General features: G+C 41.7%; 1 long non-coding RNA gene across 3 annotated transcripts; it reads right to left on the bottom strand.

Moving 5' to 3' along the window:
- Positions 1 to 26: 26 nt before the first annotated feature.
- LOC110356994 (uncharacterized) lies at positions 27 to 27,682 on the bottom strand. Of its 3 annotated transcripts, none has more exons than XR_002410400.2 (5): positions 16,365 to 27,682; positions 14,879 to 15,005; positions 14,246 to 14,364; positions 13,150 to 13,255; positions 27 to 7,758 (listed from the first exon to the last, which is right to left on the bottom strand). It is a non-coding gene; the product is annotated as an uncharacterized LOC110356994 (long non-coding RNA). The 3 variants fall into 3 exon arrangements; XR_002410402.2 differs by having other exon boundaries at positions 16,379 to 27,677; XR_010469546.1 differs by having other exon boundaries at positions 14,879 to 27,678.
- Positions 27,683 to 27,912: the final 230 nt, after the last annotated feature.

The raw sequence follows: 27,912 nt of genomic DNA, 5'->3' as shown, positions 1-27,912 counted from the left end.
GCTGTTGATTATCGTTGTTTGTTTTTCCATGACCGATACTGCTGCTGCCAAATGCCACATCTAAATTCTTAGAATGTCATCCCTGTCTAATTTCCATTTTCCTCCTCTTCAATCTTTTTCCGTTAAACTGTTACTAGTACTGAAATTTATCTCCTGTTTTTGCTTCATCCTCTAGATGGGAGTCACTCCTTTCAACACCAAGTTGATGACAAGGACCATTATGTTCTCATACAAATAAACAGTTTAGGTCTTTATTGCCCTTTCACTCTTGTAATGATAAACCCTGTGTTATGTTTCAAAGAGTCATCATTTATTCCTCCATCTGGATCGAGTCTGTGATGCTCTCACCTCCACGAGGTCCACCCTCTCTGTCTTTCCAGGTCATCCAGCCATCAGTTTTCTGCTTCTGCTCTGACTCTTCCTCTCTACTTCAAATAAATCCTTTCCTAAGACTTAGAGAACAGGAAGATTAGAGAGTAATTTTAAATGAAGACCTTTTTTTGCATTGAAGTGTGTTGTTGGGTTTTTTTTACCCTCAAGGATTCCCAGGATCTGCTTTAAGTGTAGCTTGGTGATAGTTATGGAAGGAGGTACCACCACTTCCAACCTGTTCTCTAAGGGCTGCATGTGGTGCAGATGCCAGTACCACAGCTGCATTAGTTGGGCTTTGTCAGAGGGTCGAACTAAAGGAAATTGATGCCGAAGCATAAGGGTTATTTTCCTACAAGCAGAAGGATGAAGTATCATCATAGGCCAAATCTATATGAGGAAAGTGTGGTTTTACATTGACTAATACATTTTAAACCTTTCAAAGAACAGGCTTTAGTGTTTTTCTGGTTAATACACAAATAGCCAAAGTAGCATATTACTTCTGGTGTTGCCTGCTTAGTTTTAATTCTTTCTGTCACAGAGCAGGTGAATTGCATTGGTTTGGGATACCAGTGTGTGCCAGATGAACACAAACTGTGCTCTGCCCCACCTGGTATCTCCCACCTGTACATCACCAGCAAGTTCAGCAAAGGTATCAGCAATTCACACCAAGTCTAGATTTTTCTCTAGGATGCCCATCTGTCATTTCCCATCCACTAAATAAGGCTGCATTTCCAAGACAGGGGAGCAGCACTGGTGGCTGCAGGCTTTATTTTTATTTGCATTTATATGGACCTCAACCATGGATCAGTAACACATACACAAAACACCAAAGATGTGTATGTAATTAGTCATAAATAACCTTTAAATGGTTTGGGGCTATATTTTCCTCATAAGTAGCCTGGTAATAGTAACAAATCCTTTCCAGGAAAGTTGAAGAAAGTATTTTCTTATTAACAAGCTGGAAGTGCATCAAAACAAGAGCCTTTTAAAGTTTTCTATGATTTGTATTGCCTTCTCTGATACCACTATCCTATAAAAGCAATGCTAATCACTGGGATTAAATTTACAGTTTATCAGTCAGCAAAGATGCAAAGAAATTAAATCACTTCTTTTGCTTTTAGAATGGATTCATCAATTCTCTGGTTACTCCAGGCAGTCCTAGCACAGGGTATGGAAGTGCACATGTGAACATGTATTGTCTTTCAAACACACATGCACACACTGATGGGTGTTCTGCTGACTATAAGAAACACAACTCCCAGCCTGCCTCGTACTGCAAGATGCTCTTTTCTAGTAAAGACAAAAAAAAAAGTCTTCCATCCAATTGTATCAAGATATATTATTCTCTGTAAATATATAGGCTACAGTAATGTCCTAAATGCTGAAGAAAAAGAGAAAGAAGAAAATAATTTGACATGGACCACGGACAAAATCCCACTGTGCAGCAAGCACAGGGCAGGACACCAAGAAACCACCTCTAGCACTGGAAGAGGGAGTTAACAGGGGAATTCTTACATTGTACGACATGAGCAAAATTACAGCCAACTCTGATAGCATTAAAACAATATCGGAGTTTTGATTTGGTTTGGGTTTTTTTAGATATTCATGTAGTATCCATGTAAGCCTCTCACATCATTTCTCTGCTTTTTGGGTGGATGTTGCACAAGTGGCTGAGTAAGCTGTGCAGGGAGCGACAGCCACCTGCAGCTATCACCTTACCTCGCCATTCTCTGGGATCCTGTTTGGCTCCCAGCAACCACTCTCCTGTTACACCCGTATTGTGCTCATTCATGCAGTCATTTTCTAAACCAGTCTGACTGCTCAGAGCAAGCAGAGTTACATGTAAGCCTCCATGGCAAGGGCACTGCAGGATCTTCACTTCCTGGAGCCCACAAGTCGGTGGAAACAGTGACTATAGCCTGAGCCTGGCATTCAGCACCAAATATCCATCCTCTCCACCAAGGGTTAATGGCACTTGAGGTTTGTCACGTCCTTGGGTTTGACAGAGCTGAGAGCAGCCTGGTTACTAAGAGGTGAGACAGGGGTTAAGGTTACTTGTCCCATGAAAATATTTTGGTGGCTGTGCCAACATATGCAGGTAAAGGCTCTGCCTGCTCCCAGCCACCCTGGGCTGCCTCCTGCTGAACCCTCTGTTTGTGCAGCTGTGTGCCAGGCAGGGGACTGCAGCGGCACAGGTGGCTCTGCTGGCATGGGTGGCTGTGGTGACATGGCCAGCCTGGCAGAGAGTTGCACAGGGTGGCAAGGGGGGGACGGGGCAGTGGGAGAGGCAACGCAGCAGCTGGGTAGCCCCAACCAGGGACCAGTGCAGCCTGGGCTCACCACTGCAGCACAAGAAATCTATCAAAATGCAACCAAATGTGCTCCTCATCCCATGGTTAGTTTAATACCTCTTTAAAAAAGGGATTTCCCTGCCTGCCTGAGCTGGCTATCCAGCTGGCGGGGCCAGGCTGTGCTTTTAGGAGTCCCCTGCACAGCTGCAAACAGGCAGGGCTGGTCTTGGGACCTAGTCTGGGTCCTCTGAATGTCCCGATTCAGCAGTAGCTTTTGTGCCTTGAGCTCAGGCTTCACCTGGAGCCAAGTGAATTTTTCAAGTTCAGACATGCCCTCAGGATGTTCATAGTTATAACTACATAGAAGATTATACAGATGCATAAAAATTGGCAGAATTAGATCCTCAACCACTGACTTGAATGAGGTTTTGCAAAGAATACAGCATTGTTATTTCTGAGATTGCCAAAATGTCACCTGGTCTCTGAACACCCCAGGACGACCAGGGAGTTTCATGAGGACAGCCTGCAGAAGGCTGCTGTGCCACTGGGACAGAGGCCACACCAGACAGGCTTGTTTGCAGGGGGATTTGGGCAGAGGTCAGGGGTGAGGGCAATAGCAGCTCCATCCCCAGCTGTGCAGCCCCTGGGTTACAATAATGACAGCTCTGTCAAAGCAAGACATGAGAATCCCTTGCCATATCTTCTGTTTATTAGTGACTTAGTTAGATTTGGGAAAGGCAGAACATGATCTGCTTCTTGTGGAGTACCGTACTTTGAGATTAATGATAGGTTATAGACCTGTTACAGCTCACAACAGTTTTTTTTTTTTAAACAGATACTAAATTATCTTTTTTTTTTTTTTTAATCTTCAAAAGATATATACAATATGCATATGGCATATTATAGCACTGTTTTCACACAGGACTACGAATAAAAGAAAAAGACTGCATTTGTTCTCAACATAACTTAAAGCTTTAACTGGGAGGCATAAATACCAAAAATAAGCTGAACTGATTTTCTTTCTTTGTCAGCCTGCTCCCTTATTTTTTCCCCAGTGATCTATAAGCGGAAAAAAATGTTACCATCCCCCAAGAGGAGCCATTAACAAATCCTGTCTTATCTTGCAGCTAAAGTAATGACATCTTATTGACAGCACAGCAGAACAAACAATGTCTTATTGAAAGCTCCAGTGCTGGAGGATTTGGGCTGTCCTCGGGACTTGAGACCAAGTAATGAAAACAGGTTTTGCTACTAAATCAAAGACAACGACTGCTCTAGTTCTCCAGTGGCCTTTAGTAGTCCCAGGCACACAGAAGGTGTGCAGAGCTCACCAAGGTATCACCTGCACTACAAACTCAAACAAGTATGAGGACCTTACCACGAGAAGGATGCCCAAAGTAGCAAGCAGTTAGAGTATGATCTGCAGTACATATGGGAACAGTGCTAGAACTTTTTCTCACCACTGTGCTTGACATACGGATTGGCCTGGAAATACAGGTCCATCTGTTTCTTACAACCCTTTTTAGCCTTATCTGAGGCTAAGGCAAGTTATTTCCTAGTTTGTGTACCTCACCAAATTAATTGGACCAGCTGCAGACATTTTTGACAACTGAACATGAGTTGGTGATTTGGGGTATGTTTTTCATGACTGTGTATGATCTTATTAAAATTATTAATGTACCTTTGTTCTTTAGATAGATTGTCCTTCTTGCAGGCTCCTTTTAGCATCCTGCAGGTAAAAAGATATTTTTGCAAACTGGGTATCAGAGGTAGGTCCATTATATACATACAGCTTTGTACAGCTGAAAAATTAGTCAGACAGAAAATGTTAACTGTGCTTCCCAAATTCATCCAAGCAAAGGGGAATAGAAATGCAGAAAACAGGTATATTGTAGAACTACAGTCCACAGTTTCAACTAACCTAAGCCAGCTTTGTCATAGTTCAGCCACCTCCTGTGTCCCCAAGCAAGCTTTCCTGCACATTTCTCCACTATTATTTGTGTTCATTTGACATATTGGAGAACCTGCTCAGGATGCAAAACTGGGAGAGACCTAACTAAAGCCATACTAATACTGAATACTATTCTGCCAGTCTAGCACAATGAACCAGCTCATTGTGGGGCCAGATGGACACAATTGCTGGTGCATGGAAAACGTAGGGCATCATGGAGGGCACAGCAGGGTCAGACAGCAGCACCCACTTGGATTGCATTCACCTTCATGGACCTACATCCCACATGGGGAGGTGAAATAGGCAGCTGACTGACACCAAAAGTGTCCTTGCTCCCCCTCTCCTTCAACTTTCACAGTACACTTCTGCACAGCATTTCTCAGGCCCTTCATGAAGACAGTTCAACTCACCAACCCAGCAGAAAATTGCCTCCTTTTTCACTTATTCAGTTTTATTCTGGCTCAGCAAGTCAAAATGCCTTGTTACAGATCCAGTCAGGACCAAAACCAATGCAAGGGGAGAGGGAGGACACAACCAGAAGCTGGGGGATCGGACCTTTCCTTTCAGGAGTGATGATTTTTTAATATTAGTTCAGCTGAGCCATCTTCAGCCTTGCTCAGGATGAACTGCAGCTCTCACAGATCCATTACTTCACTGAAAAAGCATCTTGGTTTGCAAATGCTTTTTTTCTCTTTGTTTTTATTTGTGTGTTTACAAAGCTAATGCATCACATTTATACAGCACACATATAATAGACTAAGACACAATGTGAATATGCATTAAGAAAGTGCACAATTTATCAGCATTACATTTAAAATATCTTAGATTGAATACAACCTTTATTGCTAAGGAAACAAATATTAAACCTTGTCTTTGCTAGAGCAGGAGTGAGCAATATGTTATATCTTAACTTGTGAGTACAAATCTTCAAAATGCAGAGCTGGAAAGTGGAGGGAAAGTGGAAGGGGGCCAAATTCAAACCCCTTGAGGAAGGTGAATATCCACCAAGGCTTGGCCAGGAGGGTGCTGGAGGACGTGCAAAGGAGCAAGTGTTCCCTGGAGTGGCATCTCAAAGAGATGCTAACAACACTGGCAAACAGCTGGCTCAGAAAGACTAATTCCATTTTCCAGGTATCCATCTTCAATCAAAGCTGAATTCTCAGGAAAAGAAAAATCTTATCAAATTTTAAATAGACTTCTCTTTAAGAGAGAAAGGCATTCTTATGAAAACCAACCAGGACCCTTCCAGTTGTTCTTCTCCTGTGTTTGCTACTGTAGCTCCTACATGGGTGTGAGTGGCTCTGTACAACACCCTCCTAGGAGATTATTCCTACTTTAATGGGCAGGAGACAAGCTGTGAATTCAGGCAGACCCAAAGAAACAACCTGCAGCGTGATGGGCAATAACATCTCCACCTTCCCTCTTCTTTATCCAGGAATAAGATATAAGCCTCAACCTTGACTCTGAGATGGATTGCTTTTCCCTCCTCCAGGTTCAGGATTGCCTGATCTGTGCACGTCTAATAAACATACTCTGATTTGTCTTGTTTTTACAAAAATTAGAACTATTTGTTTCACCCACTTCTAAATCCTAGAATAAGGCAGATTTGGGCAAAAATTCCCAAATCTTTGCTTTCTTCTGTTGCTTCTGGTTTTCACTTAGACTTGCAAAGAATGAGGACTGACTATAGTTGCACTTTGTAGACTCTGGTCAAAATGGCACCCGGGCAGTTCTTCGTCTCTGCCACATGCTGGTGGGCTCTCTCAGGCTGATGTCCTAAAGCACCAGCATGCTTGTAAGAATCCTGCACCACCACATCTAAGTCCAACAGACATAGGCCCAAACACTTATCAGTCTTCGTCTCATTACCTTTTTCCTGCTCTTTCTTTCCAGCATGACAGGACCTTCATCACCTTAAATGTAAACATCCTCTGTCGTTAAATACCAACAGCCTCATCTGGCCTATCTATAATTAAGCCGTTATTAGAGTATTTTGTTTTCATTTCACAAAGGAGTATCATAGCTCAATAAATACAAAATTCCTACAAATTAATGTGTCACTCTTTACGCTGATCTCATGTATTCCTGTTGTCTGGCCTTAAACAGGATTATGACTTGAAAGGTCAGGGTATCCTGTAGATAAAACTTTTGATTGTCTAATATCGGAAGAGTTAGAAAATTGTAACCACATAGTCTGAAAAAATAATTTCTTACTTTACTTCAAGAATCTCCATCATTCACTTCGTAGGCTCCTGAAGTCCACATAATCTAACAATTTACCCTCAATCATACTTCTAATATGTGAATGGAAACATTACATTTGGTCACAGTTCGTTAAACTGTTATATATAACTCTCATCAAATCTTTTCAACAATTCTAACTGCACGAATATAAGTTACATCCCAACTATTCTTGATGAAGACAAACAGCTTTCCAAAGAGGAAATTTAATGTTCAGTACAACCAATTACGATGAATCTAACCCTCTCCCTTTTCTCTAACAAAACCCCCGCAGTTATTTGCACTTGACATTTCCAAAGCATCATCCCAGTTGATGGTGCATTTCCATGAAGGATAAGTTCTCCAAAAGCCTCGGGAAATATTCTTTTCAGAAAGATCAGGAAAGCCATCTTTGGACTGTTTTCCTCTTTGGTTCTGATTGACACAAAGGAACCTGGTCTGCAGTGCCGTTCAGGTCAAGGGAGTACATCTGCAGGACGTTGGCGTGTATTTTTATTTTCATGAAACAAAAACTACAGAAAAGATAATCAAGATTATTAATGAGCTTCGGATACATTAAAGAAATGAATGAAACATCAAATACATTAATTTCTAAAATGATAATGATTAAAGAAGTACAAGAAAGGACACGAGTGATCTGATGAACAGTCCCATGCCTTGCCCTTCTCCAGAAGATCCTTTCTCTAAGGCGACACACAAATACATAGTCTAAGATCTTTTTTTTTCATTTTGGTCATAAAAATGATATTACTGAATATCTTAAAGTAGTCGCTGTGAAGACAAACTGTACTTCTAGGCTGATACTCATCTTGGTGCATGTGCAAGCCCAGCAGGCTCACTCCCTGAGCCAGGGACAGGGTTGGTGTCAGGGCATTTCTCCAGCCTGGCTGATGGCAACACCACCTAAAAGCACAATAAGAAAATGAGCAGTGAGGCCAGGGGGAGAGGCAAGCCACAGGGCCAAGTTTCACCTAAATCAGCATGATAATCAGATTTCTTCGAAGAACATTGTCCTTAACAGAGGTTGTTCTTAGCCTGATCCTTAATAAAGGGGATAATAGCTCATGAGAACAACAGTCACAGGAGATATTTCTAGTCAGCTTTTGTTCTCATACTTGGCCAGTTTATGTGCAGCCTAAGGGTATAAATGGAGAGGCTATAGAGGGGATTAAGAGACTTTCTTTCCAGCAGGGCTCATGTGCCAAAGTGATGACTCTATTAGCATTGTTTCCTCTGAACGGTTTGTTTCACTCCTGCTTTCAGAAACCAGAACAAAGGTAACAAAACCCTTCCTGAGGCCTCATTTTCTCCTCTCAAGAGGAGCAATGTTTCAGTTGTGGATCTAAATACTCTGGAGTCTATCTTTCCATCTGGGACAACCCAATCAGGTTTTCCATCCCAGTTTGTGGACCACCATCAGGGACAAATTTTCTGTGGGGATTTTACACCCTGCAAGCTCCACATCAACAGTCATTTTTTATCCACAGCATTTTACTATTGAATATTATTTAATGAACAGGGACATTAGTAATGACTGTGGCCTTTCACTTCCCTGTGCTAAGGAGACAGTATATAAACCATCTCCTGTGTACTGTCACTCCAAGACCATGTGAAAGAGGATGGGGAAAAGCTAAACCCCTCCTCCCACCCTCCCTGACAAGTTTTAGGGCTCTGGAGCATAGACATGCACAGCTGCGTAAGCTACCCTAGGATCTCTTTGTAATTAACAGAGAAAAACTGGCACTTCGCAGGCCTCTTGATCCATTTTGATTGACATTGGGCTGTGGTGAATCACCTGGAAGTAAACACAAACTGGCTTACTTGTCTGCAGGTGACCAGGCAGGTTATATTTCTACTTCTGTTCTCTATCACACGTGGACAATTTAATTTACTAAGTGCCTGGCTTCTCAGTTTTCTTTTTTGTTTTATTTTTTTCCTTTTTCCTCTTTTTTCTTCTTTTTAATAACAAAGTCTCATCTTCCCAAAGCTTTTTAAAAATGAAATATTCCCTTTTTAGGGATAGATCTCACACAAACGTCAAAGAGAACACAGAGAGGCACAGCAAAAGTGCAGTGACTTCCCATGGACTTAACAGCTGGAAAAAGACAACGTGACCACATCTACCACCAGAGGAGCAGCAGGACCTCGTTCTGCACTAGGCACTTCTTAGGATCCACCAAAATGTCTGCGCATGTGATTAAATATGATCACAAGATTAAACACACCTTTGGACAAGCTGTATGTCCACCGCATGCCAGGGGATGAAGCCCTTGCAGCCTATGGATAACAGCATTCCCACAGTTGCACCATTAAGCAACTTCAAAAATTGATCATTCCAATTTTGACCATCCATGTGGTGGGCAAGGTCTCTCTGGTGTGCCATAATCAGCTGTATGATCCCGTCTGATATGTGCAGTGCTCAATTTAAGCAACTAGGAACAACGGTCTGCATGACAGGGTAATCATTCATCCTGGGTGCATTGTGCAACACCAGGATGAAGGCTGAGAGCCATCTAAACAGCTAGGTGTGAATTACTACACCATAAATCAAAGTCGGTGGTATCTTTTATTAATCGTTTATAGAGCTGCGTATTTTTAATATATGCAGAAGCAGCTGTCTCTCTCTCTGGTGGAATTTGCTTTTGTGAGCGATTTGGGGGAGACCAGGCAGATGAGGAAGCAGAAGCCCAGCAGAGCCCTCCTGAACAGTGAGTAGGTCACAAAACCTCTCAGTAGGTGGGTCCTTGCCTCATTAGGCTATTTTTAAGCACACAGGACTGGATCTTTAGCTGTTATAAAGGAGCTTGGTCCCATTGACTCCATTGCTGCCAGACATATTGACATTCCTTGAAAATCTGGCCTGTGATTATTTCAGCATAAAGAAATAATCTCCACACACCCCAATTACAAGCCCAAAAGATACATGTGCATGTGCAGTAACACCAAGCAGGACATGCAACATGACATGGGGCCAAAGTGCTTTTACTCCTGCATGATGAATACATTACAGAGATGAAGCTGTCTCTATGTATTTATAAAACACATATTGCCTTCTTATTCACTGGTCCGTGTCCTTTGCCTACTGACACATTAGAGCTGTCCTCTAGGACTTCTTCCACTTGAGGACTGAATCTCTGAACCACTCTGAACTAAAAAGCACTCTTGGTTTTACAGAAATCAGCTACTCCTATTTAAACACATAATTAATTTCATGGCAGGCATTTCCCAGCACTTTTTTCTTTTCAATCTATTTATGGGCCTGCTGTCTGCAGCACTTTCCAATACAGCAAGACCAGCTTGTTTAAACTGCTAACATTTGTACATCAATTACTCCATTGAAAGACAACTTTCAGGAATTCATTATCAAGCTTTTAGCTCCTTTTAAAAATGAGTAAAAAAGAGAACAAACTTTCCTTTTTTTTTTTTTTTTTTAAAGGAGAGCTGAATGAGAAACATTTTCCTCCCCAGAGAGTTTATAAGGGTCCAAACTCTTTTATATTCCACAGCCCAAGGCAAACCCAAGACCTTGGGAAGATTTTCACAAACAGATTTAAAAGCATGGAAAAGGCTGGAGTAAAGCATTTTCACCTGGGATTTGGGGAAAACAGATTGAGGTGCCTATGCCAATGTTTAATTATCTAAAATGACAGTATAAAATTATTTCATTAGAAGAAACTCAGAGAGTCCTTCCCATCTAAATCTCATCCCGCATAACATCCAGTATTTGGATACACTCCTGCCAAGTATGAACCCAGGGAGGTCTGATTTGGATCAAGGCCTTCAGCATCCCAGATTGGGCCCTGGATGCTCACCCACCGTGGGAGGAAGAGGAGAAATGTTCCTCCCTGCTCCTCTTTTCCCTCCTCCTCTTTCCTCCAAGCTTGGACCAGAAACACCATACTTTAGCCAGGAACTTTTCTGCAAATATTTGGATGTGTTAACAGAAAAAAAGAATGCATTTTGCATTAACAGATTCAATTTAGACTAATCATCTTAGTCATGACAAAAAAAAAAAAGAGGGAAAGATACTCACTCCATATAAAGTGTGTGAATAAGCAGAAGTATATACATATATGTATACGTTCCTATTGACCTGTAGATCTCACAGTATGGAAGTTAACGTAATTTTACAAAACCCGAAAATTGAAGTATTGCTGCTAAGATACATCCAAGTCCATGACACAGAGTAGGTTACACCATAAGCCTGACTTCTCATGGCCTTGTCATGCAATTTGACTGAAGTAAAAAAATCCAGATTTTATGTGAACCTTTCCCATTAGTGACATTAACATATGCTTTGAGACCATTTATAGCCTGAAAGCTGATGCTGGATAGCACTGAAAATGTTTGTTGCCAAACAGAGTTGATTTTTTCATTTGGCTTTTAAGCTGATTTTCAGTGTATCTATCTGTTGAGTGTGTTTGGTTTTTGGCCTTGCTGGAAGGCTTGATGAAAACCTGATTAGTGCTTTACATGTTTTTTATAACTTGCAAAAGGGTGGAAAAAGTTCCGTCACTTCTGTATCGATCAGTAAAAAAGCTACATGGGTGCTACACGGTTTTTAAGATTCACACTTGTAAACTGAGTGTTAGCAGAATTTTTAGGTGAGCGTTTAAGTGCTTTTGGATCTGGATCTTAGGTACATACTGAATGTGTCCAAAAAAATTTTCAGCATTGTAAATTAGGAAATAGCACAATACACAAAGAATCTTGTGTTAAAAACAAACAAACAGCAACAAAAAGCAACCACACCTTGGATATTTTCAACAATTATACAGGTACGCAATATTTTCTGATAGATAGTTTATATTTGTTACTGATGTTTTAGCTTAGAAATAAAATGAGATGTACAACACTGCATGAAATGAAGTACTGATTCCTACCGCGTTTTAAAGCCTGGGTTTATTTTAAAAACTATTTTCTGCATTGTAAAACCAGAGTAGTTTTGCTGATACCACCAGAAGTATTCTGATTGCTTTGGGAAGCCCTGGGGTGAAGCCACCCCTCAGCCACTGCCCCTCTGTGCTCCCACCCTGAGTCAGAAACCCACCAAGAGTCCCTGTTTCCCCAGTAGACAGTGGAAGCCCGTCTGGCATCACCACTGGCATCCAGCCTTTGGGTTTCCCACTGTCTGCTCACCCACAGCACCTGCAGCATCCCCAAGATGGTTTTGAAGGTTCGTTCAGTCCCAAGGCTATCTTGTTTTCTAACCTCACACCACACTGCTAATGGCACTGGCTCTCTGGGAAGTTTTTTGATTGTCCTGGATACAACTGACTGAGAATTTTTCTACAACACCTATTTTTCTTCAGGAAAAAGCACCAGTTTATCTAAAGGGAAACCTCCAGCAGAAATGTGTTGGTGGGAGCAGAGTGGAAGAAATTGGAAAAAGAAAAAAAAAAAAAAACACAAACAAGAAAAAAAAAGCCTTTTTTTCTGTTGACAAGGTGGGATTTCTGCTGAAGACAGCCCTGGCCCCTACACACAACACACTCCCCCGCAACAGCCACCAGCTCCACTGCCTGCAGCTTCAGCTGGAATAAGCAGCCTGAGATGGAGTCCCCAAATCAGAATCCAAATTAGCTTGGGATTTTTTTTCCTACGGCTAGAAAAGCAGGCAATGCCACTGCTTGATTACTCTTCTGCTGTGCTAATGAGCTAAGCGGTCCCCAAAGAGGCCGGGGAGAGGCAGAGTGGGTCAGAGAGCCAGGGCTCTCCTGGGACAGAAACCTCTCAGGTGTGAAGGCAGCTCCAGCCCTCCCACAAGGGCTCACCGAAGCCTTCCCTGAGCCGTGCAATGGCCCCACCACCTCACCCAGACTGTGCTGGGATCTGGAACACCAGCAAAACCAAAATTAAGGAATAAAGAATGGTTAACCTCACTTTACCGCACATGCACTTGCTGCAGACTCTCCTGGGGTGGAGGCAGCCTCTCCTCTGCCCTGGGGACTAACCCCACTTACCAGGATGAATGTGTGGGGTTCAGTTGTGGAAAAGTCCAGGATACCACTTGCACGTAATGCATGACACGTGTAGCACATGTGGCTCAGGTCTGTGCAGTGATGAATAAGAAGATTTTAAAGGGATTTACTCTAAGCTGCGTGACTCCCCCTGAACCCGGCCCTGTCGTCTTTTTTCCAAACTGAAAACCAGGAGTTGATGAGAGACTTGGTTGCTCTCACACACCTTCATGTCTTTTTCTTCAGAAACATCTCCCTAGACTAGTAAATGGTAATTTAATGGGCTGTTTCCTCCAGAATCCACCTTTTAATGGATGAAAGCAATGCAGCTTACCTGTCTGATGGATTAGGAGACCAATTCCTCCTCGTGTAAGGTAAGACCTGTAAGTCATATACCACTCTGCTCTTCATCTAAAGGTACAGTATGGAGTTTCACTGAGCTTTCAAAAGACAGGGGTGAACAGGAGCAAGGCAGCAAGTGAATTATTTTCTTCTGTACCCATTTATTCACTGCATTTTTGGTTTTAGGCACTCCCTTTTCGCCAATATGCCTTAGTGAATTTAGCCCCCCCTTAGCTCTCAATGCTTCCCATCTTGAGCTCAAGTGAAGAGCAGCTTTGATAAAGTTCAGAATTGCCTATTTGTCAGAGACAAACCCGCCATCAGCCATCAGGAGATGCTGAGACTCCCCCAGAGACCCAACCACTGCTGGTACCAGTGAGCAGCCATGGCAATGTGCCCAGACTTCAGCAGTCCAGCCCCATCATCCACCAGGCTACAAGTCTCAGAGCTGCCCAGATAAGCATTCACAAAGGCAATAACAAAGTTATTTAAGCAGCTTATTTCTGCCCTCTGGGATAGAAGCCATTATGATGTGATCTAATATAGGGTCTACTTCTAAAATGCAGTGTGTGTTGAAAATGGGCTGCAAGATAATGCTGTTAGTGAAGGTATTAAAGATAAACAGTTATTAGCAACAGTCTTTCAGCTGACTACTAAACTGTATGGAGCAGAATAAAGATGAGGGCATTTCACAACTGAGGCAGCACAAGTTACGTTTCAATATGCTGCCATGCTACACAAGATACATTAAATTATTTTTCATATATTTGAACTTATCAGCTGTTCCCTCTTTCTTTAAACAGGACATTCTCCCATGCAAAATCGTTAAAAGCCTATTAACATGAAAAGGTAACCCACTTTGAATGTTAATAAAATACAAATACGGATTGTTACGCTTGTCTTCCTTCTTTTGTTTTGGTCAGACACCTTTCTAGAGATTCGTTGGTATGGCAGGAGAGGTAAATAGTCACATCCCTCCTCATCTGCAGCAATGCAGGACAGTTTTCTAATGCCATTATAAAAATAATATGCCAGTTATCATTATAAATTAACCTGTACAGCTATATTTTGAAGAGTGGCTTACAAACCTTTCATGTTGGGAAAACCTCACAAAATATGAAGATGATTATGCTGTGTTTTCTATAATTTTCCTAATGAAGATCCCTTGAGTAAATTTTGCTCAGTCTAAAAGCAGGTGACTTTTATTCTAGAAAAGAACAAATATGCAATACAACAGCTTAATAGATGTGAGCCAGAGGTTAGGATGGAAAAGCCTATATATTCTAAATTATAGCTTAAAAAAAAAAACAACCAACCAAACAACAACAAAAACCACAAAAAACCACACTAAATTTCAGAACCTCACCTGAAAAAAATTTGCAATTGTTGCATGACACAATTACTTTTACACTTAAGTTTGAAAATGATCTTTCACTTCTTCAAACACATTAAAATAGGAAAAAAAAACAGGCAGTCTGATATTTGGGGCCTAAATAAGCATTCTAACACTTGGTCATCAGAAAGCTTATTTAATATACTTTAGGTTACACAAACCTGCTATTTTTGTCTTGGTGTTAGAAAGGCAATTGCTTTATAGTCTTCTGTTCTATTGTTACTTTTGTCCACATATATATTCAATTTTCATATAAGCATCCCAAATCCACCCAATTCCCCATAAACTGAGATCTATACAACTGCGTAAATTCCTTAGATATACTCACCTAAGTCAGGTTAGCATGGACAAAGGTCTGGAGAACACAAAGAGGGGCAGTCACAGAGGGCTATCAGATAAAGCATCCCTGGCATCCACTTAACAGCTGCTGTCTCTCTCCAAATCCCCTCTAACGACTGTAGGAACCATTTCAAGTGAAACGACATTAATTGTTTCAGAAAAAAAAATGAGAAGAAAAATAGAATAGAAATATAGAATAATAATATAGTAAAGGGAATTTAAAAAATAATGAAAGGAAAGGTGTCTGCAGACTGTATCCCATCCAGCTCCATCTGCTTTGCTTTGAACTTGGGTGGGGGGGTGCCCCAATTTTTGCAGGGAGCTCACCTGAAGCCTCAGCCATCACTGGAGTCAGGTTGAAGCAGCTGGGGGAATCACTGCAACCGAGCTTTTTGATATTAAAAGTAAAGACACTTCAGAAGGAAAAAAGGGAGTCCCTTGCATACCTACAATCTGTTATTTTTGGGGAGAGGTTCTTGATATCTTGTTTGAAGTGATAAGCACAGTAAGGCTCACACAGTCTAGGGCTCTATACTACATACCTAAGCTAAAAATAATTTTTAAAAGCTAATCAGAGGAGGCTATATAACATCAGCTTAAGCAGTGTAGAGGCTAGTCTGGTAGTTTTTTCTTCCCATTACTTCTTACAAATTTGTGTTTGCTTTGAAAACTAAATGGTACTCCAAAACACAGGAGATTCAAGAATAAAATTCCCATTAGCAGCTGTAAACAAAAATGATCAGTGTAAATCCGTTCCTATTAAGACAAGAAAAAACTCCTGGAATTTGAAGACTCTCTTAGAAGAAAGAAAAGGCCCAGAAACTCAGACCTCCCAGCAGGCTGTGAGCAGGGATCCACTGCCATCTCCAGGGGTCAGTCCCTGCGAGTGGATCCCAATGCCCCTGCACCTGCCTTGGCCCCTCTCGTTTCCCAAATGGCCACATTGTTCCCTGCAGCCACCTCTGTGGTGATTGCTGGGCCACAAAGGACCAGCCAGGGTACCCAGTCCAGGCACCAGAGATGCATTTTTACCATTTCTGGGTCTTGCTGAGTTACAAACCCCGGTGTGATGGGAGTGAACAACTGAGCAAAAGGCAAGCATGTGGCCCTCTCCATCCCCACTGCTGCTGAAGCAGTGCAGCAAAAAAATGAAAAATTCATAGAATACAGTACACTGACATGAAATTGAATTTACAGAAAAAGGGCAGCACTATTGTCAGCTGCTTAGGAAACTCATTGGAGTGAGTCTTCAGAGACTGTTATGATGGTTGTTTCCTATGAAATGCAGAGGCAAGAGGTGGCGTGCTTTTAGGACTTAGTCTCATCTCACCACTACCCCCAGAGCTACAAAACACCAACTGAACTGTAGCAACTGATTACACATTTCTGCTGCCAGCCTGCTGCAAATGTGTGTGAAATCGCGTTCACTCTGACCCACTTTCATCACTCCATGAGATACCGCTCCCCACACTGACCACGGGGTGCGTACATGCGCTGGGTTGACTCTCACAGCTCAGATGATGCAGGATAAGGGCTTGATTCAGGCAGCTGACTCCTTGGCGTGGCTGAAGCCTCAGACACCTCAGCCTTGCCTTTCCCTGGGAACCACGGTTGCCACCAGTCATTGTGCATCACCTCTACCGCCCCGGCAACTGCACATCCCGCAGGAGCAGCGAGGTGTCTTCCCGTGTGCTGGTGCTGGCTCTCAATAAGTGAGAGACAACTAAGGGAAATTAACTTTTTCCTCAGCAGTGAAAGCAGCGGAGGGCAGGTCTCCTGTTTGCCAGCTGTGTGTTATAACCCTGTAGCATGAAGCAGGGTACTCCTAGCTGTGAAAGAACAAGTGAGCCCAAACTCTGTTCTCAGAAAGTAAGCAGCACTAACAGAGCAAGAGATTCTTAATCAGTTCATCAATTATCAAATTGGTCATCCAAATAAAAGCAACTTACTATATAATATTGAAAAATTGGCACAGAAACAGTAACCTAGACTTCTGCCAGCCGGGGCGAGTGCCCCAGCCAGCGGGTAGTCAGCCTGCTCTGGGCTGTACAGGCTCCTTTGGGATTGATGCATACTTTAAAAAGGGAAACTGGACTAGTTGCAGCTGGGAAAGCTGCATCACACAATGCCTCATCACCTACCTAGTTGTAGAAGACTGATATATAAAAGATATTTAAAAATATCTCAAGCAGAAAAAAAAAAGAAATCTCAAACCCCAATCTGATTGTCTTACAACTAAAAGCAGCACCCAGTCATGGCTGCCTTCAGCTGCAATCAGCAGTTCAGGTTGTTATCCCAACAGATGACTATTCCTGGTTTTTGCCATGCTGGGTTTTGCCCCCATGGTGAGCAGCGCCAGCTCAACAGAGCCCACAGCAAACACCAGTGGCAGGCAGCAGGGAGAAGTGGGAATGGCAGAGTGGGGAGTACTCCTTCATTTAGTGACAGCAACAAGCTGCCAGAAGAGTTCAAGGTATGTCATGTGATTTTAACCTATTTCCCTTTATGACTTTCAAACTTTGATGCCTTTGGTATTATGTTAGTCCCTAAATAGTACTAGGTGGTCTTCTAAGCCATAGGCAGGTAGTGGACAGAGATGTAACTAAGAAATGATGGAGTTCAAAAGAGCACAGGAAGATCTCTTTTAAAAACTCTGATCCCTCTCTAAAATGAAATTATTTGAGAAAGTTCATCTTCTGGGTGACACGTTGCTGGGTTTGGATTCGAGATAGGAGCTGTTTCCTTATGGTGCTAGCTTTTGCAGAGCCAGGAGCACAGGAGACATGTTCCACCCCACGCTGTCCATCCTGCCCTGACAGCAGATAGCTTGTAGGCATTAGACATTATGACATCCTCGGCATTAAGCAGAAGTGGCTTAATGTATGTGCCACATTAGGATTCCTCCTAAACCCCAGCTGCTGTAATCGCCTGCTGAAAACACGCTAGCACACCTGTTAGCAGTAACCAGGGGCAGATTTGCAGCAACAACCTGAGAGGCCAGTAGTCCTCTAATTGCCACCACCCACTGGGGCACCTGACCTGGCTCACAGGATGGAGGAATGGGTGTGCAGCCTCCCCCAGCATCCACAGCTGCACCCAGCTTTGCCAGCAACTTTTGTAGCCCGGGAAAGCCTTGTTAAAAAGCAAACATTAATTATTGTCTGGCTCCATAGATGATTGTGTACTATGTACTCTGGCTTGGAATATTCTGTGACATGTGACTATCCCTATTTTTATGGTTGGGAAATAGGGACAACTGCTGCCCCTGCCCTACCTTCCCTATACTAATGATTTTTAGCCTTTATACCCCAAAAGGCAAAGGAGGCACAAGGCAGAGAGCCTGATGTGCTGCCAGCCGGCAGGGAGAGGCAGGTAGCAGCAGCTTAAATTGATTACATTGCCATGGACCTCTAAAGGTCCTTTAGCGGATCTCAAAGGGTGTGTGGATGAGCTGTTCTGTGCTATTTATTATTTTGTCTCCTTTTTTATGTCTCCTTTTTATTTGTCTCATCTCTAAAGGAAACAACTCCAACCTTATCAATCTCCCTTGATACGAGAGTTTTCCTCTGCTCCAATCATATTTGTCACCCTTCCCTGAACCCTTTTTAATTCTCTTGTTATTACTTTGAGCAAAGATGGATGGAACAGCAGAAACAGCAGCAGTTCTCCAGCCACAGGACTTGCGAACTGCAGAAAAACAGGTCAAGGCTAGACTGAACTCTGGAGCAGCTCGAGCAAGGTCAGTGGAGTTACCTCAGGAATTAGTGTACTCCTCTTCGGTAAAGTTTCTTTCCAAATTCAGCTTCTTTAGTATTGCTTAGGCTGTGAAAAGCAACTATTGCTGACAACAGGTTGTCCATTGTGCATGCAACTGAGGGCACATCAAACACATTTTAGCTGGAAATGTGGATACACACAAGCCGTACTGAGCTTTTTCACAAAATCATGCCTGAACTTGTCTGTAGAGAATTGCACCACCTGACCAGATAAAGGGCTTGGACATCTCAGACTCCTGTTTAGATCACTGCCAAAAGGAAGGGACAAGGAAGCCGCTATCAACTAATTAGGGGCCTGCCTTTTGTTCCCATGGCTTGTGTCATCCTGTGCTGTCTAAAAGGGTTTAGAACTTCTTGTTGTCCCTACAGAGATGTTTCCTTGTTTTTATTTTCACTAAATCCTTTATTTTGATGCATCAATCAATACCATAAATTAATAATGCACCGCTCAGGATATGCTGTTTTTCACTTCCATTTCAAACTGCCTTGTTTTGGCATTATGCTCAAGAATAAATAGGAGACCTTGATTTTCTATAACATTTATTATTTTGTGCGTTTTTCTATAACATTTCTTATTTTGTGCATCTTTCACTCCATATTGTCTGTATTAATAAATCTGCTTTTTTTACCTACTCTCCGAATCAAGCAGCTGTGGTCCCTCCATCTCTTTATATAGAAATATTTCCAGACTTTTAGATGATGCCTGTTGGTGTGGCAAGACTCTGCTTTGTCCAACTACTCTGTAACATAAAGTAAACTCAATGCAAAACAACCAGCCTCCCATTAAGTATAATAATGAGTTATCTTTGTGTATTTTGGGGACTTCACTGACTTTCAGTTAGGCATACAAGCTTGGACCAGTATCTTGCTTGGTGCTATCCTTCCTGCTATGCTATAGCCCTGGCAGTGCTTGGTCTAATCCCATGGCAGCTGACAGTAGCTCTTCCAGCCCTTCTCAGCTCCTGGGGCACTTTTCATCCATGAGTTTAAGGGCACTGTAGAAATAGAAGTAAGATGGAGGCACGATCAGATGAAGTGACCTGAGCTGAGCCAAGTAACCGGGCAGTGCCGTGATAACTCGTCACTGGTCTATCTCACAGCAACATCTTCATGGTCTGGACCTGCAAGATCCTCCCTCAGGCAGATGTTTCTGACTTGGCAGTGACTATAATTGCATTCTGTATTGAGGATGCATGGTGCAATATGGTGATCTGTATTCTGAAGACATCTGTAGAATCAGTATTAATAGAGAAGTAACCAGCAAAAGCCAAACCAAGTGTCCACTGATGTGTTAGTGCTGAGCTCAGAGAGGTTTCCACAATCTTGAATTTCTTCATCAAGAACCAAACCAAAAGGCTGACAGTATCCCAGTTTCATCAAAATTATCCGGGTTTCATGAACCCCTGCAGACAGCCTACTCTCCAGCTGTAACCAAAGCCACCAAGCAAGCAGTGGCCTCCTCTCCCACCTGCACCAGAGCACCCAAACTGTTCCCCACCACGGGGCTGGGCTGAGAGCTGACCTCCTTCTCCACCCACGCAGAGAGCAAAGGGCTGCACAGACACAAGCTGCCGGCTCCCAGCTGGACTCTGCTGAATGAGAGTGTGTCACAGATCTCTGTAAGATTTGCAGTCATACCCAGCCAAAGGGATATTCATGAATTCTCACTTTAAATCCCATTCCATTTCAAAAATGCTGTCCCCTTGAGATTTTTTTTTCAGTACTTGCAAACCTGCCAGGTTTTTTAACATATAAATAGGAGCATTTAGTAAGAAAACAGGGACATGATTCTAACTCTATCGAAATACATCTGATAGAAAGAGCTTTTAGGAGAAAAAGGATTGAAAAGATTCACTGCTTTTAAAGAGCGGTTAAAACCCATCTTTCATTACAGCAAGACCTAGGAGGAATGGCTTTGATCCCTCAATATTATCGGAGCAAAGGCAGTTAATACCTACTTCTAGAGTAGCAGCATTAGCTTTTGTACAGAATTCTTTAAATGACTTCTAGGGCCATTAAAGTCAATAGTAAAACACCACTGCATTTACCTAACCAGAATTTCCCCAGCAGATCAGTCCACAAAAGTCTTTAAATGTTGCAATATCAAGTGTTGCAATTGTGAACTTTTGTCACGTTCAGCCAGCTTCATCCCACTAACTCTGGGAACCTTAGCTGGGAACAAAAATCTTGCTAGGCTCCTCTGAAGTCAATAGAGAACTCCAGACAATAATTTAGGCTGACTGTTACATGGGATGAATCCAAGATCTCGGCACCTGCTGCAATACCCAGCCCTAGGTGACATACCTAGGCTCCCCGTTGAACACATGGAGATGTCCACGTGCCTCTGAATGGGATCTACGAAAGCCAGCAGAAGGAGCAGGGAACTCTCTCTCCCAGCTGGCACTAAGGGGCTGGGTGAAAACCCCTTGTCTCTCAACCCCAGGAAGCTCCTGGTTTGACCTTCCCTCTTTCCTTGCTTTCTAGGAGCAGCAAAGACACTTATCCAGGTCTGTGGGAACCTTGGCCACTCTTATCTGCCTAAGGCAATTTTAATCTAGATCTTGTTGTGGTCACCAATATATAACTGGAAAGTGCTCTCTCAGTTTCTCCTGGTAAATTTGTCTGGGTTTTGTGAAACAATTACATGTGTGTTTGGCTAATGAGCCAGAAAATTACTCTCTAATCTAGTCACTTGGAGTAGGAGTGGAAGGGGACTGCATTCCAGTTTCTGCTGTTCTGATTATTCAGTTATTTGATATGAAACATTAATTGGAGAAGAAATAACCAAAACCTTGACCTGACAGAAGAAACAATCATGTTTAGTGGATATCTGAGAATACTTAGTCACTCTCAGCAACAAGACACCATTGGTCATGTTCCCAACCTATCATTCAAGAAATTAAGGATTTTACTGGCAGAAATGTAGGTGCCTAGAGACTTAAGAACCTGCCAGGGTCAGCTAGCAGCAGAAATAAGATTTTAGGTATTTAAATTATGGTCTGACATCCACATATACATGTAGGATGTGCTAGAGATACTGCTGCTTCCAGCTTTCTCTACAACCTGAATATTATGGAGAAGTCCAATGACTGCAAAGAAAGAGAGCACCCTGGACACGGTGCCGACAGAGCACTGAAACAGGCTGCCTAGAGAGTTTGTGGAGTCTCCTTCTCTGGAGACATTCAAAACCCATCAGGACACATTCCTGCGTGATCTGCTGTAGGTGAGATTGCTTTAGCAGGTGGGTTGGACTAGATGATCTCCAGAGGTCTCTTCCAAGCCCAACTAGTCTGTGATTCTGCGATTCTGTGACTTATTTAGCCTTATTTCCTTTCCCATCTATAAATGGGGCATACATGTAGCCCGCTGTCGTTAACAATTCAAAAGCATATAAATAACTATGTCATGCTTGAGTGACAGAAGGAATGAGTTGACCTGCTATCTTCATACCACTCGCCAAGGAATACTGGCATAGCATGTTTGCCAAATAAATAAACAGGGTTTCACCTAGTGGTCTGAGGAATAAAAATCACAACAAGCACATCTGTTTTAAAGACATAAATACACTAATAGGAGACATGAATGTGCCGCCTATGAGACTACTAACTGCGGTTGTGTGTAAGACTGGGAAGATGTTAGACAAAATAATAGGAGGACCACCACTGAAGGGGATGGAAAATCATGTATTTTAAGCAAGGGAGCAGCCCAAGGAAAATGTAACATTAACGTCAAAAAATGAAGAAAAAATGGGCAGGATTTAAGAAAATAACAAACGTAGGAAATAGAAGAATTATAGGAAAGAAAAAGAGCCATCAAGGTCATCAGCTGACAAAAGAAGTATTTGAAATGCATTTTCATGCATTTGTGCACTGGAAAAGAACAGTATTCTGTTCATTTAAACATACTGGGCTTTTTTTTTTCAGATTGCAGAACACTACAAAATGCTTTTGCGTGATATATTCTTTACTTTATAAAGCTCTCACAGAAACTACACACACACACACACACTTAATATGTATATAAACATATTTTATAATATGATAACTCATTCCTTAACTTCACGGTGAAAATGAAAATGTTCCAGCTCTCAATAATGAAGAGAAGAATCAGATTCAGGTTAATGAGAACATTTGTCTGATTAACCTTCTCCACAGTCAATGACTTGTAATGGTTCATCAGTCATCCATGCCTAAGTAGTGTTGCCAAATGAATTCAATCCATGACCAAACATGTATTTATAGAAACAATCACAGGCCACTAAAAAAAAATTTGGAAGCATGTGTTAGGCAATGAACATGAGGAAAACCATGTTTAGAGTATTCAAGCACCAAAAGATGCACTCTGCATGACCAAATTATTAGAGTTTACAGTCTCACTGGTATTATATACCCCGGTGAGAACTGAATCATATGAGGAAAAAGGGTCACAAGCAATAAAAAAAAAATCCTCAGAGATTTTGACTTGTTAATGAAAATGATTCTGCATAGTAGTGACTAAAAGATAATAGTGCTTAGGAATTGGAAAATGGAGTTCCTGTATGTAGAATTAGTTGTTGGGCTTAATCCAGTTAGCAGCAGTGAGAAGGCAGCTGTATTATTAAAACAATTGTGCTCTGATGGAACAAGGGTTGGAGTTTGAGAAGCCAAAATGAGGAGGTAAGATAGACTTAATTCTCTCTGTTAATGATGTGGTTAAACTGTCCCCAGAGATCAGTGCGGGGAAATTCACTTTTCCACCGCCTTTCCAATATCTGTTACAGAGTTAAATACAAGTGTCCTTTTTCTGAAGATAACAAGTAAATACCTGAAATGCCATTAACTCTTCTTTAAATAATAAATATGAAACAAAAACCACAACGTGCAAGTGGAACCCAGGTGTTTGTCTATAGCCTTTCAGGTATGCAAAGCAGTCATTTTGGGAAAAGACACGTGAAAACACTTAGGATTTTATTGCCATGCTTGAGGCCATAAATCAGGCACTAGCTGCCAGAAGTGAAGAAATGTTCCAGAAGGTAGATTACTACATAATATTTTCATAGGATTTGTTGAACCTTTCTTTGAACCATATGGTATTGGCCACTGTGCAACAAATCGTAATGGATATATCAGACTAGTGGTCTGTTAAAATACAGCAATTCTGTTCCTGGGATATTTAATAGTGTAAGGACAACAATTCATTGCCAGTAATATATTGGATAACTGTTCCTTTTTCCCTTTATGAACTGTCACAGACAAAGGTCCAAACTTTCAAATATTGCTATTATTCCAAATTAGTTGTGATTCCCTCTTTAAAAACCTCTCAGAGATTAGCAGGCTCATTAAGATAAAAAATTTGAGAGTGTGAACCGCATTAGTAGGCTGTATGTTGTTTCAGGCTTCAGTCAGACTTGTATCTGCAAACAAATATCAAAGTACAAACTGAAAACATTGAATATTACAAATTAATATGTGATGAAAAACTAACTTTTGAAACAAAGAACATAAACTATGCCTTCTGTGCACACTTTTGATGCAAAGTTGCAAAAGATCAAGTGTTCATAAAGTCAAATCACAGCACGTGCTGAATTTCAAGCGCCAGATATTCAGCTCCGAGAGCTTTTGTTACCAAATTCTGTCTTTTCCATAAGCCTGGGCAAAGGGCAGACCCTGCCCTCACCCTGCATTGCTGTGCTCTCTAAGGGCAGATTTTGGCCTTTGGTGTCAGGGATTCATCCACCTCACCCACAGCCCCATGGGTCCATCAGCCATACTGGCCAGCAACTTGGTCCTGCAGCACCACTTTCTTAATTATGTTTTGCTAATTATGTTATTGACCTTCCTCTGAGGAAGCTCCTCTCTTGTGAGAACAGTATTAACTCAATTAGTTTAAAAATGGAAGGTACTTCTTTTTTTTTAATGGAGCAGACAGCATTCTAAAAATGGCGTAGAAGGGAAGGATACCAGAGCACAAATACCTGTGCTGCCTATATTCAGCCATCTCAGACTAATGGAAATTATTCTCTTTCTCATTACCAAACATATAGATTGTGAGCAGAAAAGGGTGAACTATTTCTTCACCATAATAATCAGGAAATAGTATGTGCCTAATGTAGGTTGTTGGTTCACTTCATCTAATCTGCTATGAACAGAATATTGTTCTTCTTTTACAGCACAAAAAGAAAGAAAAAGATTTGATCAATACAAATGACATATAGGACAAGTCACCAGGAGGTGGGCAAAGAATACCTTCTGGTAAGCAAAACGTAAAATCATAAGGAGGCAGGTGAGAAAATCATTTTGAGAGACAACTGGCTGAAGGAATAAAAAAAAAGTGCTCAAGCTTTTCTCAAAAATGCTGCTAGACGGCACCCTGCCAGGTAATCAATAAGGCCACAGGGCTTCCATAAAGAGAAAAGCTAAGTGGGCTCAGTAACCGTGATAGAGGATCTCAGGGAGATTCCCATTGCATGGGCTTTCCTGGTGAGAAAAAAAATAGGAGCAGCCCAAATGTAGTAGGGGAAGATTTAGGACAGATCAATAAAATAGGTAGTAATGAATCAGCAGGACTGTTTCATGTTTCCCTGGGACTGTAAAAGAACTGCTAACTGCAGTGCACAACCGACCAGTTAAAAGACGCTTAGGGAATAAAATGGCAAATGTGATCCAAGCTTTGGAAAATAAAATTATAAAAGGTCTGGAGATCTATAGACACATAATTCTGATTTGGGAACATTGACTTGGAAAATTTATGATAAAGCATAGAACTGAGAGACACTAGGCAAACGCGATACAACTGGAAAAAAATGCTATGACTTTTGTAGGGGGAAAACCTTATAAACCCACTGAGCTCCTTGAAAAGAGTCAGCAAGAGCACAGACTGCGGTGGTGTTGTCGATGCAGCATACTTGTGTTTCCAAAAAGGTTTTGACAAGGTCACTCCCAAAAGGTTTTTAAATAAATAAAGTTCTCGTAGCTAGTCAAAAAGAAAGAGCAGGAACAAAAGGTTATTTTTTTTAAATAAAGGAAGGCTTCCAGAGGAGTCCCACCAGCATCTATGAAGCTATGTGCTCCATTTACCCATAAATCATCTGAGAAAAGTGAATAGCAGCGTAGCAGAGTTGTTGATGATACAAAATATTTTAGGGCAATATAAACAAAGGGTAACTGCAATGTGACAGAGACAGCTCACAATACAGCACACACGGGATTCATCTCACCTAACCATGGACATCTACAACAAAGCTGTTAGAGAAACCGAGAGTCACCTGAGGCTTCTTTTGTGCTCAGTAGAGAGAAACAGACATTTTAAGGCTTGATTCTCCTGGTCTGTTTGAGAACTGGAGAAATCACAGAATCACATAATGGTTAGAGTTGGAAGGAGCCCCTGGAGATCATCTAGTCTAACCCACAACCCTAGAAATGTCTTTTCTCTCCACTGCCTATAAAAGGGGCACACAGTGGCTGGCTCAGATGCTATTCATCTACATTTAGTCTGATGAACATGCTCTGAGTATGCAGGTAGTAAAATAACAGACAAAACGTCAATAAATGTAATGAATATGGAGGGATACAGCTTAACTAGATGTATATAATTTAATGGATTTTAAATTGGCTATTACTGTTCAGAAAAGAGAACTAGCAGGCACCACTGGTAGGTCTGTGGGAATCTCCCAGTTCACTGTTAACAGTGGTCGGAAAGACACATGGCTTTGTCAAGCGTCAGAAATCAGGGGACTCCAAGTGTGTAATAACACAGGTACAATTTAGGACAGGTCAGACAGGAGCTTTATTAACCATGATCACAGGGAGAAAACATTTGGACAGCATCACCCTCTCTGCTCCCCCGTGCTCTGCCAAGTGATTGCAGAGACACAGCCTATAGACTGTGTCAGTATATAGGTATTAAGAATATAAATAAAAAATAAACAAACACAACTAGAAATGAAATTATAGCATTGCAGGCATTGTGCAGACCGTGTGAATTTACCCTGTCTTACGGCTCACGTCACATCATTCGAAAAATCATTGTAGGTATAGGAGAAAGACAAGAGGAATGGTCCAAACGTTGGAACATCTGAATGGGAAAAAATTAAATCAGCAGGACTCATATGGAAAAGAAACACCCAAGGTCAATAAAATAATAAGTGGTGTAGACAAGATTAATGGGCCTTGCTTATTTAATTTTTGTCGTAATTCTACCAACATAAATGATAGGAAGAACTGTTTTGTCATCACAGGCACATTGACAACAGCATCAGTCTGAACCTGAAGTAGTGAAAGCCATGAAACCCTGTGCTGCCCTGCAGCCAACTCCCAGGAGGTGGCGGGTGGATGGGAGAAGGAGAAAGAAGATGCTCTAGGGCAACCTTCAGGGGAAACTCTAGATGACAGAACAGACCAAAAGCAAAAAGAAGGGCCATCACACCCCCTGCCACACACAACTGGGGAGGCAGGGACTGCCGAGGGAGGCTGTGCAGAGTGAACGATTCAGAGAGGAGAGAAAAATAAACCTTGGAGAAAGCCTGTGCGTAATGGAAGATAAGTCAAATAAACACGTGGTTTCTTAAACCTTTCTTAATCCTCTAACAGCGTAGGGTCTAAGTAGAAAGACAGCATATTCGCTGGGCTGTCGACTGTGAATTAGACGGTAGTATGTCCCCTTGCTGTAGGTAGATTAACCAGAGTTGCCTCTAGCACAAGGCCGGTGAGTAATTGCCTGGGGTGTCATTTAAGGGACAAAGTTTAAAAGGGTTCTAATAATACATTATGAAGCAGAAAACTGTGACAGAGGGTAGGAAACACTGAAACACCAGTAGATCTAACAGACTGATAGAACTCTGATCTTTCCACAGCAAGTGACCTCAGAAAAACCCTGCAAAACTGAATTATATTTGATATATGGTATATATTATATAAAAAAATAATATTTTTAACAGTCTGAATATAGGCACTTGGGAAACTGTCTAAGCTTCTGGTCAATTCTTAAGAACTACCAAAACTGCAAATATAATGATGTACAACAAAAAATCATGAATTAGCAGTTTCTATGTTGGAGACCTTCCAAACACACATATAAGACTATGAAAAATGGCAGAAGAAAAAATAAAATGAAATAGAAATCTTCTTCCATGTCCTTCACAATGGGTATACAAGAGCTCTGTTCAGGAAAGCAAGCAGATGTGTTCCCAGCTGCTGCAAGCTCTTAGAAATACGTCAGATGATAATCTGTCCTGCTTGAAAGAAAAAAAATCTGACTCTATAGTCAACAG

Source organism: Columba livia, chromosome 1, assembly GCF_036013475.1.
Source record: "Columba livia isolate bColLiv1 breed racing homer chromosome 1, bColLiv1.pat.W.v2, whole genome shotgun sequence".
Classification (NCBI taxonomy): domain Eukaryota; kingdom Metazoa; phylum Chordata; class Aves; order Columbiformes; family Columbidae; genus Columba; species Columba livia.
The sequence above is the reverse complement of the archived record's forward strand: the minus strand, read 5'-3'. Positions and strand labels throughout refer to the sequence as shown.